The sequence below is a fragment of the Triturus cristatus genome, chromosome 11, assembly GCF_964204655.1.
Source record: "Triturus cristatus chromosome 11, aTriCri1.1, whole genome shotgun sequence".
NCBI lineage: Eukaryota > Metazoa > Chordata > Amphibia > Caudata > Salamandridae > Triturus > Triturus cristatus.
The window spans coordinates 1,018,713,896-1,018,727,266 of record NC_140594.1 but is presented as its reverse complement, the minus strand read 5'-3'; the positions used below and the strand labels follow the sequence as shown (position 1 = coordinate 1,018,727,266).

General features: G+C 48.6%; 1 protein-coding gene across 3 annotated transcripts in view; it reads right to left on the bottom strand.

Annotated features, from left to right (window-relative positions):
* Positions 1 to 13,371, bottom strand: part of LOC146785847 (maltase-glucoamylase-like) — a 783,978-nt gene that overhangs the window by 41,745 nt on the left and 728,862 nt on the right. The gene's annotated exons all lie outside the window — the stretch shown is intronic.

Below are 13,371 nucleotides of genomic sequence, written 5' to 3'. Positions count from 1 at the left end.
GAATGCCATAATTTTCCACCAGCCAGGGGAAGTCTAAAACCCCACGTTCATCAGAGAGGTCTCCAATGCGTTTGCACTGGGCTTCCTGCCAAGGCAAGTAGGAGTCACCCCTCGCTGCAGGGGTGAAATCCGGATTCCCAATGAAAGGGGTCAAGGGAGAGACCACAGAGGACAACTGGCACCGCTCCTGTACTTTGTCCCACACCCTAATAGTAGAATGAATGACCGGGGAAAGGTATGCCCCCAGTGGCCGATGGCGGCGAGGGAGCCAGGGAACTTTCCAAATGTGCATCCCTGCCACCCCCTTATCTATAAAATACCAGTGCTTTTCGGTTTCAAGCTGGTACCATTCTACCATCCAGCACAGTTGCGCCGCTTCGTAATACCGCCCAAGATGGGGCACTCCAAGCCCCCCGTTGTCCTGTGCCAGGTAGGTGAGGTGTCAGGCCATCCGCGGCCGCTCCCCCCCCCCAGATAAACCCATTAACCAGCTGCTGCATTTGAGTCAACACCCCAGGGGGCGGGCAAAGCGGGAGCATCTGCATAATATAGAGCAGGCGGGGCAAAAGCGTTATTTTCAGGGCCGCTATTTTCCCCAGCCAAGAAAAAGCATGCCTCTTCCAGGTAGTCAACTCCATGCGGACCCCGTCAAGCGCCTCCGCATAGTTTACCTGTGCGGTCTTCGCAGTGGTGGAGAAAACCCTAATCCCCAAGTAGGTGACATCGGAGTCCGCCCAGGTGAATGGAAACTGGAGCGAGAGTTGTTGACGAGCCGCCACTGGTATGGTAAGACTCAAGGCCTCGGTCTTATGGAGGTTGATCTTAAACCCTGATGCCCCGCTAAAGTCTTTCACCTCCGCCAGCAGAGGTGGAAGGGACTTCTCCGTTGGGCCAAAAAGAGGAGTACGTCGTCCGCATAGAGGGAGATCTTATATTCCCTACCCCCATACGGATCCCAATAACCGCAGGCAGCTGGCGCACCCTCTCCGCAAATGGCTACATATAGAGCGTGAAGAGAAGAGGCGAAAGAGGGCACCCCTGCCTCGTACCACACCCCACCTTAAACGGCCGGGAGGACACTCCATTGACGTGGACGTGGGCCTTTGGGGAATAGTAGGCACAGTCTATCCACTGTCAGAATCTCCCCCCAAACCAAAACGACCAAGAACGTGGCGCAGGTAGGGCCAGTGGACCCGGTCAAATGTCTTTTCGGCGTCCACCGAGAGGAGTAGTGTTGGTATCTGTGTCCTCTGCGTCTTGTCCAACAAGTGGCACAATCGCCGCATTCCGTCTCCTCAGTTGCGTTCCGGGATGAAACCCGATTGATCCGGGTCCACCATGCCAGGCATATGGGGGGCGAGTCTGGACGCCAAGATACTTGTGAAAATGTTCAGATCGACGTTAAGTAGTGATATGGGGTGGTACAAGGCGCACTCTTTGGGATCCTTCCATGGTTTAGGGATGACCACCACTTCCGCCATGTCCATCATGAGAGTCAGCTTCCCCGTGGCGCTGAAAGAGTTCAAAAGTCGTGCCAGAAGGGGGGCCAGTTCCGTCGCAAAGGCCTTATAAATCTCGACCGGGAAGCCATCATCTCCCGGGGCTTTACCCACCACAAGTCGTTGAATGGCTCTCTGGACTTCGTCTAGGCTAATATCAGCCTCCAGTGCCGCCGCTTGGGGAACCCCCAGGGGAGTCACCGGCGCGGCCCGCACATAATCTCCCACCCCCACAGGATCCAGAGTCTCAGCGGAATATAAGCCTCGGTAAAAGGACTCAAACTCCTGAGCTATGTCCTCATCCTGTTGCAGGGTCTCCCCCCTGCGGTGCGCAACTCCACCACCCGGCGCGCAGCCGTCTCCGCGTGAAGGGCATGGACCAGAAGCCTCCTTGCTTTATTCCCCCCATAATAGCGCTGCTTGATGCTTAGTAGGGCATATTGGGCCCTTCCGAGGTCCAGCGCATGCAGCTGCTTCCTAGTTTGTGTAAGGAGCCTTCACGTTTGGACCACCCCGAACATAGGTGTACCCCTTCCAACTCCTTAATTTGGTCCTCCAGGTCGGCCCGCTTCGCTTTGCGATCCGCATTCAGACCCGCCGCTATTGTTATGCATCTGCTGCGGAGGACTGCTTTCAGTGCATCCCAAAGGATGCCGATCTCCACCGACCCATTGTCATTGAGATCCAGGAAGGCTTAAATAGCCTCTCTAGGCGCGGTAACATGGGCCTCGCTGTGGAGCAATCAGTGATTCAACCGCCATCGGCCCTACCCGGTGGGGCCCCCAGGAAGGAGCAATGCCAGGGTCATCGGTGAGTGGTCCGAGAATGCCACTGCCCCTATCGCCACCTCCACAGTAGAGGCCGTAACCCTAGGGGAAGTCCAAAATAGATCGATACGAGCATATGTTTGATGGGCCGCTGAAAAAAAGGTGTATTCCCGCGCCGTTGGAAAACGGGGACGCCATGCATCTACCAACCCAGCCTCCCCTAACCTCCGGAGCGTGGCCTCAGAGATCGAGCAGGTGGTCCCTACCTGAGGCGTTGACCTGTCAAGGGCTGCCACCGGGACGAGATTAAAATCCCCCCCAATAATAAGGTCCTCATCTGGAGATGCCAAAATGGAGGTAAGCGCATCGAGCAAGAAGGTCTCCTGCCTGTCATTAGGGCTATACACAGAGGCTTCCGTGTGTGTTCGCTCCCCCATCAGCACCCGCAAGGCCAGGAGACGGCCCGCCACCTCCGCATGCGTACCTATAACCTTCCCCTGGAAATGGGTGGCCAGAAGAATGGCCACTCCAGCTTTCTTACCGGACCCAGAGGAGAAGTATTGCCTGTCGAACCAGTGGGATTGGAGTCAATTTCCAGTCTGCACGCAACAGGTGCGTCTCCTGTAGTAAACAAATATCACAGCCAACCTCTCTCAACAGGGCAAGAAGCATGCGCCGTTTAACAGGAGAGTTGAGTCCCTGCACATTGAAGCTCATTATCTTCACCTTATGTCTGGGCATAATACAACGAAAGTAGTGCCAACCAATACAAATCCAAATCCCACCTGGCACCCAGCAAATAGGGGACAACTCCCATCTTTACCCGCAACCCACCCGTGATACCCCCCTCCTGACCCCCCCGGAGCGTGGTCGATCGGTTCCATGGATGGTAGGCCCATTGCCCCCGTAAACCTGTGCAGGAGTGGATCCCCACCTCCAACATGGCACCCCACCACCCCCTGGCAGGACCCACCCGCAAATTCCTCACAATGCTCCCCCCTCAAGCATAATGCGCCCGCCCACCTTTCCACAGTGGCGCCCCCTGTGCTACCGCCCCTCGCTCAGCCCCGCCATGCAATACGTGGACTATCCCTACCTGCCCGCCGTCCGGTGATATGTGCCGCTGAGTGGGAAAAAGGGAGAAGAAGAGAGAAATAACTAACAAATGGGTGGAGAAGAAGAGCGGGAAAGAGTGGAGCAAGGTAAGCCGCAGATGAAAGAAAGAAAAGTAACAAAGATGCATCTGGAACTTCGTCCGTTCTGGACAAAACACAACCTCATGCAGGGGTCCGTGTATCCGGCGGTTGGTCTCCACCATCCTGAAGGTGGGGCCCCCCCACCAAGACCGATAAAGCAAATCCGTGTCAACGGGCCCTTCGTGGCTACAGCAATAGCAAGGGCCTCAGCCGCCAAGAAAGCGTGGCGGCTTCAGTCGCCCCGACACTCCCGGCTCTGCAGCTGATTGAGGAGGGCGCTCCTTTCCCGCTGAAGCTCCTCCTCCGAGGGTTTTGCCTGAGTGCCATTCCTTGGGCCCTGTCTCCTGTGCACTGTTTGCTGCCTCCCAGTCACCGGCCCTCCCGTCGCCTCCTCCAAACCTGTTTGCAGTGCGTCCCCTATGATAGTCGTCACCTCCTGCACAGACCTCACTCCTTGTGTTTCATTCTTCCATACAAAAGTCAGGCGAAAGGGGTGCACCCATCTGTACTTAATCTCCTGGTCATGGAGGAAGGAGGTGACTGGGCGCAGCTCCCTGCGCCTCTGCAGGGTGAGAGGCGAGTGATCCTGGAATACCCCCACTTGTAGGCCCTCAAAGTCCACCATGGAACGATCACGTGTAGCGGCCATGATGATTTCCTTCTGTCTGAAAGAATGCAGGCACATGAGAATGTCCTGTGATTGGCCGGGTCCTGAAGCTGGCCGTCAAGCCCGATGTGTACGATCCAGGATGACCTCCGTATCTCTCAGTTCCGGGGCCATGTGTCGAAAAAGACGCAGAACCGAATCCTCCAATTTGCCTCCATCCGCCAAGAGCGGCACGCCCTTAATTTAATACGCTTATTAGAGCGCCGGGAGCGATTCTCGAGGTCTTCCAGCTTGAGGTACAACTCATCGTTCCTTTCTCGAAGATCGATGAGCGCCTGAGTCTGAAGCGTGAGCTCCTCCTTGCGCCTGTCACCATTGCGTTCTAGAGTGTCGACCCTGTCCCCAAGGTTGCCAACCTCCGTGCGCAGTTGCTTGACCTCAGAGGCCAGTTCCTGATGAAGGCCGGCAAAGTCCTCCCGAAGAAAGCGAAAAAGCTGTGTCAGGAATTCTTTTGTGATGGGCTCCGCTGCAGAGTCAGCCCCCAGATCCCCACCAGGGTCACTGGACTTTTTGCTGCTCGATTTTTGAAGCAGATCTTTAATGGAGGGATCCTTACTCATAGTGTCCCTCCTGTGTCTGGAGGTGGTCATAGCCACTGCAGGGCAGGCCCAAGTGTCGCAAGTACAGGGGAAGAGGTGAGTATCCTGCCAAACGGCCTTTCCTCAAAGAGTCTGTGCTGCAGGCGCCGAGTGGGACCAGAGCCCGGCTGTCCCCCACCTCCACAGCACCGTCACCAACTCCCCGAATCCACAGGTATTGCCCCCACCGGGCGGGACGCCTCCAAGTCACCGCCGAAGGTGCACCATCTCATAGCCAGAGGCCCCAACAGCCAGGGCCCACAGCTCCCTCGGGGATCATGGCAGCAAGACCTCCGATGACTCATGCTCCGATGGGAGGGGCCGATCTCGCACCCCCACTGTTCCACTCTGCCGTTGGGCCCGGGCCGCCAAGTGCGTCTCAGGCCATGCACTCACCCTGGACAGGACGTGCAGCCCAGCTCCTGCGCCCAGGTCAAAAGCCACCGCCACCACCGCCTCAGGCTCCCACGGGCCGCTGCGCCAACTACCACAGCTCCGGGAGCGGGACAAAGTTCTGTTCCGCTTTCCCCAGCCGCTGCCGCCGCATACCTTAAAATGGCCACCGCATGGAGTCCGGCCGTAGGCCTAGCGTCTGATTCTCCACCGTCAGGGAGGAACCAGAGAATATCCAGCGGCACCGCTACTCCGCTGCTAACGCCACCACCTGCATAGCGGCCACAGCATGCGATCTGACGGGGGCCGCCGCCGTCCAGGGGCCATCGTTGCAGGAGTCGCCTGCCCCGGGGCACTCCCGCGCCATCACAGGACTCGTAGCCAGCCACCGTGTTTCAAGTGCCGCGGCTGGACGCCTGCCGCCTCAGCTTCCACACCTCTGTCGACTCCTCTGTGCAGCAGCCCCCCGCACAACCGTTCCGGCACCTCTCGGGTCCCGGTATCGCCAAGAAATGCCAAATGTCAGCCTCGGCGAACGGGGGAAACGGTGCTACGCCGCTGCCATCTTGGCCACGCCGCATATTTTTTAACAATAATTGAAAAAACAAATCACATTCACTAACATTTATTTTAATTTTATATTTACTAAATGGTGTTTACTAAATGTATGTGCTTAATTAATTGAAAACATTTTACATTTCTTAGTAAAATATTAATATATTTTTTAAATGTATTATACATTTTGAAATAGTACAAATATTCAGTAACAATCTACAGAACAGACAAACAGCATGATGTACATAATCTACAGCAGAGATAGAGCTAAGATGCTATCAATAGCATTATATTGAGCGTAAAACCTCATAGATTAGAACAGGGTATTGCTCTTCCACCCAAATTTCTATTTCTTCTTTCATTCTTTAAAGCCAGTATTGTCACACCTGATAGATTTCTTTTGGACCTCAGACAGTGCACTCATTCCAACTTAGTTTTTAACTTTTTTTCTTAGCTTTCCCACAAGCATTCCCCAGAGCAAGCGCACACACAAATGCATTGGGTGCAGCATTATTTCAGGATTCTAATCAAAGCCAAATCAATATGAAGCCCATAAATAGAATGAGGATTAGTGTTAAAACATGTTGACGTAATGAGAGGTGGAATGCAGCATTGCATGTATGTTTGCTTAGGGTGGGATTTTCCCAGCTTGAAAGACCCAATCAATTTGAACTGAACTGAGACATCAGCCAGAGTGTCCTTGGAGAGACAAACACTCGAAACTAGCATCCTTCCCTCTCACAGATCTAAAGGAATCCTATTTTTAGCGTTTTGCCTGAGAATCGTAAGAAGGCATCTTTGTGATGACTGGCACAGAATGTGAATAATCTCATGGGAATTATTAAGGTCTTGTCATGTGTACACCTATAAACAAATATTCAGCCGAGACAAAAATCTAGAGCACATTTGATATTTGTGTACACATACCATTGACATTTGCAAATTACATAGCTATATACTTGCCTCTAGGACTACAAAATTTCTATTTTATACATGCACCAATGAACAGTTAATCTGTACTGTATATGTTCGTGGTATTTTTACTTCCTTATTTTTTTTCTAAAAAGATCTAGCAGTACTTTGAGTGATTTAAGGAGCAGAGCTTGGATGATGTCATCGGAGATGTTATAAAAGATGTCTTTTGAGATTTCATCAGTGATGTCATCCATGGGCATGACTACGAGTTTGGCGGTGCAGGAGAGGACCTTCATGCTGGTGGCCCGTTCCCTCACCACCAAACCTGTTGCCAGGCCGCCCACCAGATGCCAAGTGGTTCTTGTGTCCGGGGGCTTTTATTGGCATTCCCACGGTGATGCCTCTAAAAATGGGCACCGCAATGGGAAAGTCAAAAACAGTAGCTGCACGGCATGTACTGTAAAGTCCATGCCATGCAGGAACTGGGGTGCATGCACACAGGGGTGAACATGCGGGCCCCCTCTGTGCATCCACATGTTTCCTCTCTGCCAAAGTGTTCACAGAGTAGGAACCTCCATGACACCGCTGGTGTATATGCCAGGCGGGTCTGTGGCGGTCCCACCAAGCATATTGCTACCTCTACCCTGCAGCACAACCACCAGGGAACAGTGGTGTCATAACGGATGGGGTGGTGCAATGGTGGTCTGACCACCCTAGTTGTAATAGGACGGTCAAAGCACCAGTTGAGCAGTGGCTGAACCGCGACTGCCTCGCCCTGTAAGTCTGGCAGTTCTTAGACCACCAGACTCGTAATTAGGCCCTGTGATATCATTGAACATGGCATGAGTGATGTAATATATGAGTTTATAAGCAGTAAATGATGGGGGCACAAGATATAGTTAGGTCAGTAAACTACAACTGGTGAGTTTAAGTGTTTTTTTGTTTTATACGCTAATAAAATATTTAATTTTAAGACCTAAAAATAAAATCACATAAAACGTTGTTTTTCCATTTTCAAGGGGTTTAATGTAACCTAAATTCTCAGTACCATGCCAAACTATAACGTTACTTTAACCTTTCTTTTCAGGGCATTTCTGAGATTTATTTAACATTAAGTAAGATATTATTATTAGCCCTAACTATATTGTCACTTTACCCTTTTCTGAGTTTTTTAATTTAAATTAATTGTATTAATTACCTTACCTTAGTAGCGGCTCGTGGAGGGAGTGATGCAGGGCAGTGGGCAGGGCGGTGGGAGGAGCAGGGTGGGGGTTAGTAAACTACGGAATACGGGCGAATAGAGGTAAGTAAACAAATAAATAAATAAAACAAATTTCATTGCGCGTGCTGCATTGCCAAATGTGATGCAGCGCATGCAACAAAATTATTTTTATTTATTTATTCATTTACTTACCTCCATTCGGCCATATTCCATCATTTACTACACCCCACCCTGCTCCTCCCCTGCCCCAACGCCCCGCAGCACTCCCTCCACCAGACGCTACTGCCTTACCGAACTACAATGTGGCTTTAATATGTGGCCAAACCCTGCACCAAAATCCAACTGATGACCAGCCTCCACCGGGGGTGGGCTTCGACTGTGCATCATGTGTAGTTGCCCACAGGGCAAAGACTTCCAAGTAATACACAGTTCCAATGCACGCTTGATTCTGCATGATCCTCTCTACTTCGCCAACAGCACCAGGAGGGTCGCATTGTATAACTAAAGAAATGTGTTTACGTTCTCCTCTTTCAATAAACAAAGATACAGTTGAAATTTAAACAGGAATCTATATCCAAGAACCACACTTCATTGCTTAGAAATATGTCTAGTTTGTTGAGGAGTAGGAAGGTAGATGGGCATTAAAGGATTTAAGCTTGAATGAATGGAAAGATTATTTTTGCTGGCCTTAGGTCTCTGAGCACTTTACCACTGCTAACCAGGGCCACAGTGCATGTGTTTCCCCCTAAACAAGATGAAATGTGTGCATACCTGATTGGCATATTTGATTTACTAGTAAGTCCCTTGTCAAGTGGTAACATCTACCAAGGGCCTGTACTTCAAGTGCTACTAGTGTGCATGCAGCACTAATTGTGCCACCCACACAAGTAACCTTTCAAACTTGTCTCGGGCCTGCCACTGTAGTGCAGGTGAGGGTAGTTTACTGCCACTTCAACTTGGATTCAAAAGTACTTGTCATGCCTGCCTTAAACTCCCCTTTTAGTGCATTGGTCACCCCTAAGGTAGGCCCTAACTAACCCTAAGGGCAAGGTGCTATTTAAGAAAAAGGAAGCACATTTACCTTTATGTTTTATTTATGTACTGGTAGTGGCAAACAGCCTATTTTGTTTTTCACTACTGCGAGGCCTACTCCTTTCATAGGCTAGCATTGGGAATTCCCTTAATACCCTTTTAAGCAGTGTTTGCTTTTCAGAGAGGAGTCTTTTTTCAAGTTTCATTTGTTTGGAATGCTAATGATAAATCCCACTTACTGGTGAAGTTGGATTTACCGTTACTGTTTTAGAAATGCCACTTTTAGAAAGTGAACATTTCTCTGCCTGACAGCCTGTCTCCAATACACGTTTGGGGTGGGTGACAGCGACACATTTTTCATTACCTCTAGGCATACACAGGAAGGATAGGTATGTCTGAGTACCCATCCATATACATTTGCTTTCAGATGGCCTTGCTTAGGCAGGATGGAAGGCTTGGGCTCACACTTCGCAGTAATAGGCTATGTCTTGTTCCCATACAAAGGACTGATCACCCCCAGAGATAGCCTGGCAGACAGGACTGGGTTGAAAGGGATCCTTGTGCACTTCAGAGAGCTGCTTTGAAGTCACTCCTACATCAAAGGCATTCTTGAGTATAAGTACTGGGTCTGTGACCCACTAAAATAAGACACTACTGATTGTAACTGAAGCTCTGTCAGAAAAAAAATGTTGTGCTGCTTAAAGCAATTAACTGGACTGCTGGTCTGGAAGGCCTGCCTTCCTGTTTGTTGCCCTGCTGCTCTCTGATGCTGCAGAATGAGAACTGGACTCTGCCTTCACCCCAAAGAGATCCCCAATGGCTCGTTGGCTTGCCCCATGTTCTTGAAGTCTCAAGGCCATCAAAGACTATCTTAAACTCTGCTTCAGCTGCTATACTCTGCCCTCTTGACTCCTCGCTTCGAATTTTCAAAGTCAACCCTTGCTCCAACCAGTGTACTTTGTTAGCGAGACCTGTCTCGGTCCAGTAATCGGCCTGCCTTCCAATGTGCTCAGCCTGAACACTGGATTTACCCTGGTCTAGCGTGACCTCGGGTAACCTTTTTAGCACTACTTGCTTCTGAGCGCTTTACTGCATTTATTCTTTTAAAATTCAAGACCCCAACTTCTATACATTGGACCTTTGGTGTTGTGGTCTCACTGTGTTCAGAATATAATAATCTATTTTTCTAAACTTGTGTGGAGTCTTTTTATGGTGCATTCATTGTGGTGCTGTGTGTTGCACAAATACTTTACACATTGCCACTTTAGATAAACCTACCACAGGGTGAGCACAAGTTATATTTTAGTGTGTAAATACCTTACCCTGACTAGACTGTTGGTTCCTTTCTGGCCTGGGTGCATAACTCAGCAAACCAGAAATCCCATTTCTAACAATTTTAACAACCCTTGTTTTGCTAAATAGGTTATCTGTTGAACTGGCACTCTACCATGTACACCCATGTAGCAGGCAGCCGCTCAAATATTCATTCAAAGTGGTCCTCAGGTTCAAATTATATTCTCCAATAATAATAATATTACATCAGATGTTATTCAACATGTGATACCATGCAACACTGTGAAATACATCATCCATGTCCGGTCCCCCTCATATTAAACTGCATATTATGTATCAAAGCCCAGACCATAGTGTTGACACCTTAGTGGGAAGGTCGCAAACTTTGGCACCCATTTACAAACTGCACTTCGTAATATGGTTAGTATTGCTGCATTAGTAGTAGTATTCACATACTACAAATGCAATTTACAAAACCACATCCATAGTCCTCCTCCCCTCCTTTTTTATGTGGAGATTTTTGCTGTGTGTGGTAGTCACACGTAGATATACATTTGGGTAGTACATGTAGGAGGTACCTGGGGAATTGACCACAGAAAGGTGCTAAAACAGTTGGAGCCCTGACTTGGAATACGTCCAACACCACACATGACCAGTTACAGGTACCGCACCTGTTGAACCTGACAACATTAGGGTGGTCTTTCCCAAAACATTTTGGTTCACCTCCTCCATTTTTGCTGGACTTATTTATTTTGGCCATAGGACTCTGTGCACTTTACCACTACTAAAGTGCTTGCGCTCACTCCCCTTATGATTACATTGGTATATATCCCGTTGATATATTTAATTTACTTGTAAGTCCCTTGTAGAGTGGTATATGATATAACCAGGGCCTGTAAATTAAACACTACCAGTGGGCTTGCAGCTTGCATTGTGCCACCTCCTTAAGTAGAATTTTAAAACATGTTCCAGGCCTGCCATTGTTGCCAAATGCAGTTTAAAACTGCCATGATAACGTGGCATTAAAACCCCCTTGCTAAACCTCAAACAACCCTTTAAACACATATGCCACCCCTAAGGTAGGCACCAGGCAGCCAAGAGTGTAGGATGCTGTGTAATTTGAAGGTTGGACATGTACAGATAGATTGTGTGAAATCATCCAATACAATCACATAACAGAGGGACTGGGCTGGCCTGAATGGACCATCTACTGGCAGGATAGGGGGTGAAGTTGGTACAGGTCCATATACAACTGAGTAGTCTATGCTCTTCCTTCAGACAAAGGGCTTAATACCCTTTCATAGTCACCTCAGCCAGCTTGGAGCCAGGAGAGGCAGGAAATCTCATGCATTTTAAAGCCACCGTCTAGAAGCTAATCTCACACCTCAGACACCAACTCTTCAATAAACTTCTAAACATGTGGATACTCTGCTGGGAATAAGGACTGCTGTAATGCTATGACGATAGTCACTCTGCTGGACTGATGCTCTAAATTAACTGCTGCCCTGCCGTGCCGACCTACCGCCTGCTGCCCTCTTGCCTGGGGAGGTAGAACTGGATGTGCAACTTCATCTTAAACCCAGGACCCCAGAGTGACCTCAAGGGCTATTCTGCTGGCCTCCTGATCTTAGCCTCAGGGACATAAACATCCTACAGTCCAGTCCTTGGATGCAGCAGCAGTGAGTTCATGATCTCCAAGTGGTACCTCTCAGATCCTGGATCCTTGGCGTGGCTCCCAGGTTCTGAAATTAGGCTTTTGGGCTCCTCATCACTGCAAAAGGGCCTGTTTCCACCGAGACTAGAGGTGGGCAGTAAACTCCATTCTGCCGGCAGAGTTTGCAGAGATTTGCCCGCAATGCACTCTGCCTCAAGCGCGGAGTTCTGAAAATCTCTGTGAAGTGCTGTGTGAGAGAGTTTCCTCATGAGCAGCTCACCAAAAGTTGGTGAGTGCAACCGAGAAAAATTGACTAGTACGATTTCTCAATGGGGGTAGTCGCAGCAAGTAACTACCGTTCACTTTGAGAATGCTGCGCTCAAATAGAAAATCTATGTACGACCGTGGAAAGACAAAGATATATTTAGAGAGACATTATTCCCCCATTCATAGTCATTTGTTGCAGATTGTGAAAAACGAAAACATGCCTAAAGTTTTAGCAAGGTGTTCTCATTTAGGGCCTAAATTACAAGAACATGGTGCAGCTCGGTGCCGCAAGCCATTTAGCTGCTCTGAGCTGCGTCATTTTCAAAGCACACAGATGCGTCATATTAACAACAATATGAAGTATCTGTTTGCTTTCCTCTGCGCTAATCAGGAATTGGCTGCCATGCGCAAGCGCAGGTACCCTTGGGTCATTTTACAAGGGTTAATGAGTTGCGGGATGATTGTTTCTGTGCAGGAAGGAACACCTTCTTGCACAAGAACAATCATTGATGGCATTTTCCCCTTTCTATGCATTCCGCAGAATAAAGCACACTTAGAAAGTGGAAAAATGAGGAGAAATAAAAGCATTTCTCTTTTTTGCACCAGGCGTAGGATTTTGACGCATTCCCAGGTTTTTCAAACATTGTAAATCTAGGAATGTGTCAGGTTCCATGGATGCTGCCTGGAAACACCCGCAGCAACACCCATGGAACTCTCATTTCACGCAGAGTTATGAGTGAAATCGGCCTATATTTACAAGGCTATGAAAAGTCACGCAGAGTCACTTTTTACATGACCTTGTAAACATGGGCAAGTAGATTGTGCCGCCGGTACGTTAAAAAAATTAAAAGTGACACACCGGTGGCAGAATGGTCTTGTAAATGAGGCCCTTAATGTATTTAATTACAATCTCCTAATGTTTTAATTCTAGAGACGCATATTCTTTATGCACAGAAGAGCAGTAATTGAAGCAAAAAAAATTAAAATATTTATTGCATTAATTTGGTTCTGAGTTTTAAGTATAGGATTTAAAAATTAGCTAAAAATAATAGGCACAATTTATTTTGCAACTGTCATACACTCATATTTTGAAGATAACAGCCATCATTAGGTGTTTCCCTGTAGGGGATAAATTAGCCATGATAAAAAAAAGATATCATGGAGATGAGTGTTGATCAGGGCTGATTAATATCAGCATGAACAAGATGTTTTCATACAAATGGGGAATAACGTTCTGACAGTTGTGCATTATGCAGTAAAATCCACATAGAATCCTATTACTGTTATATTCATGATTCTGATCCCTACGTTAAGGATTGTTCGTGCAGAGATT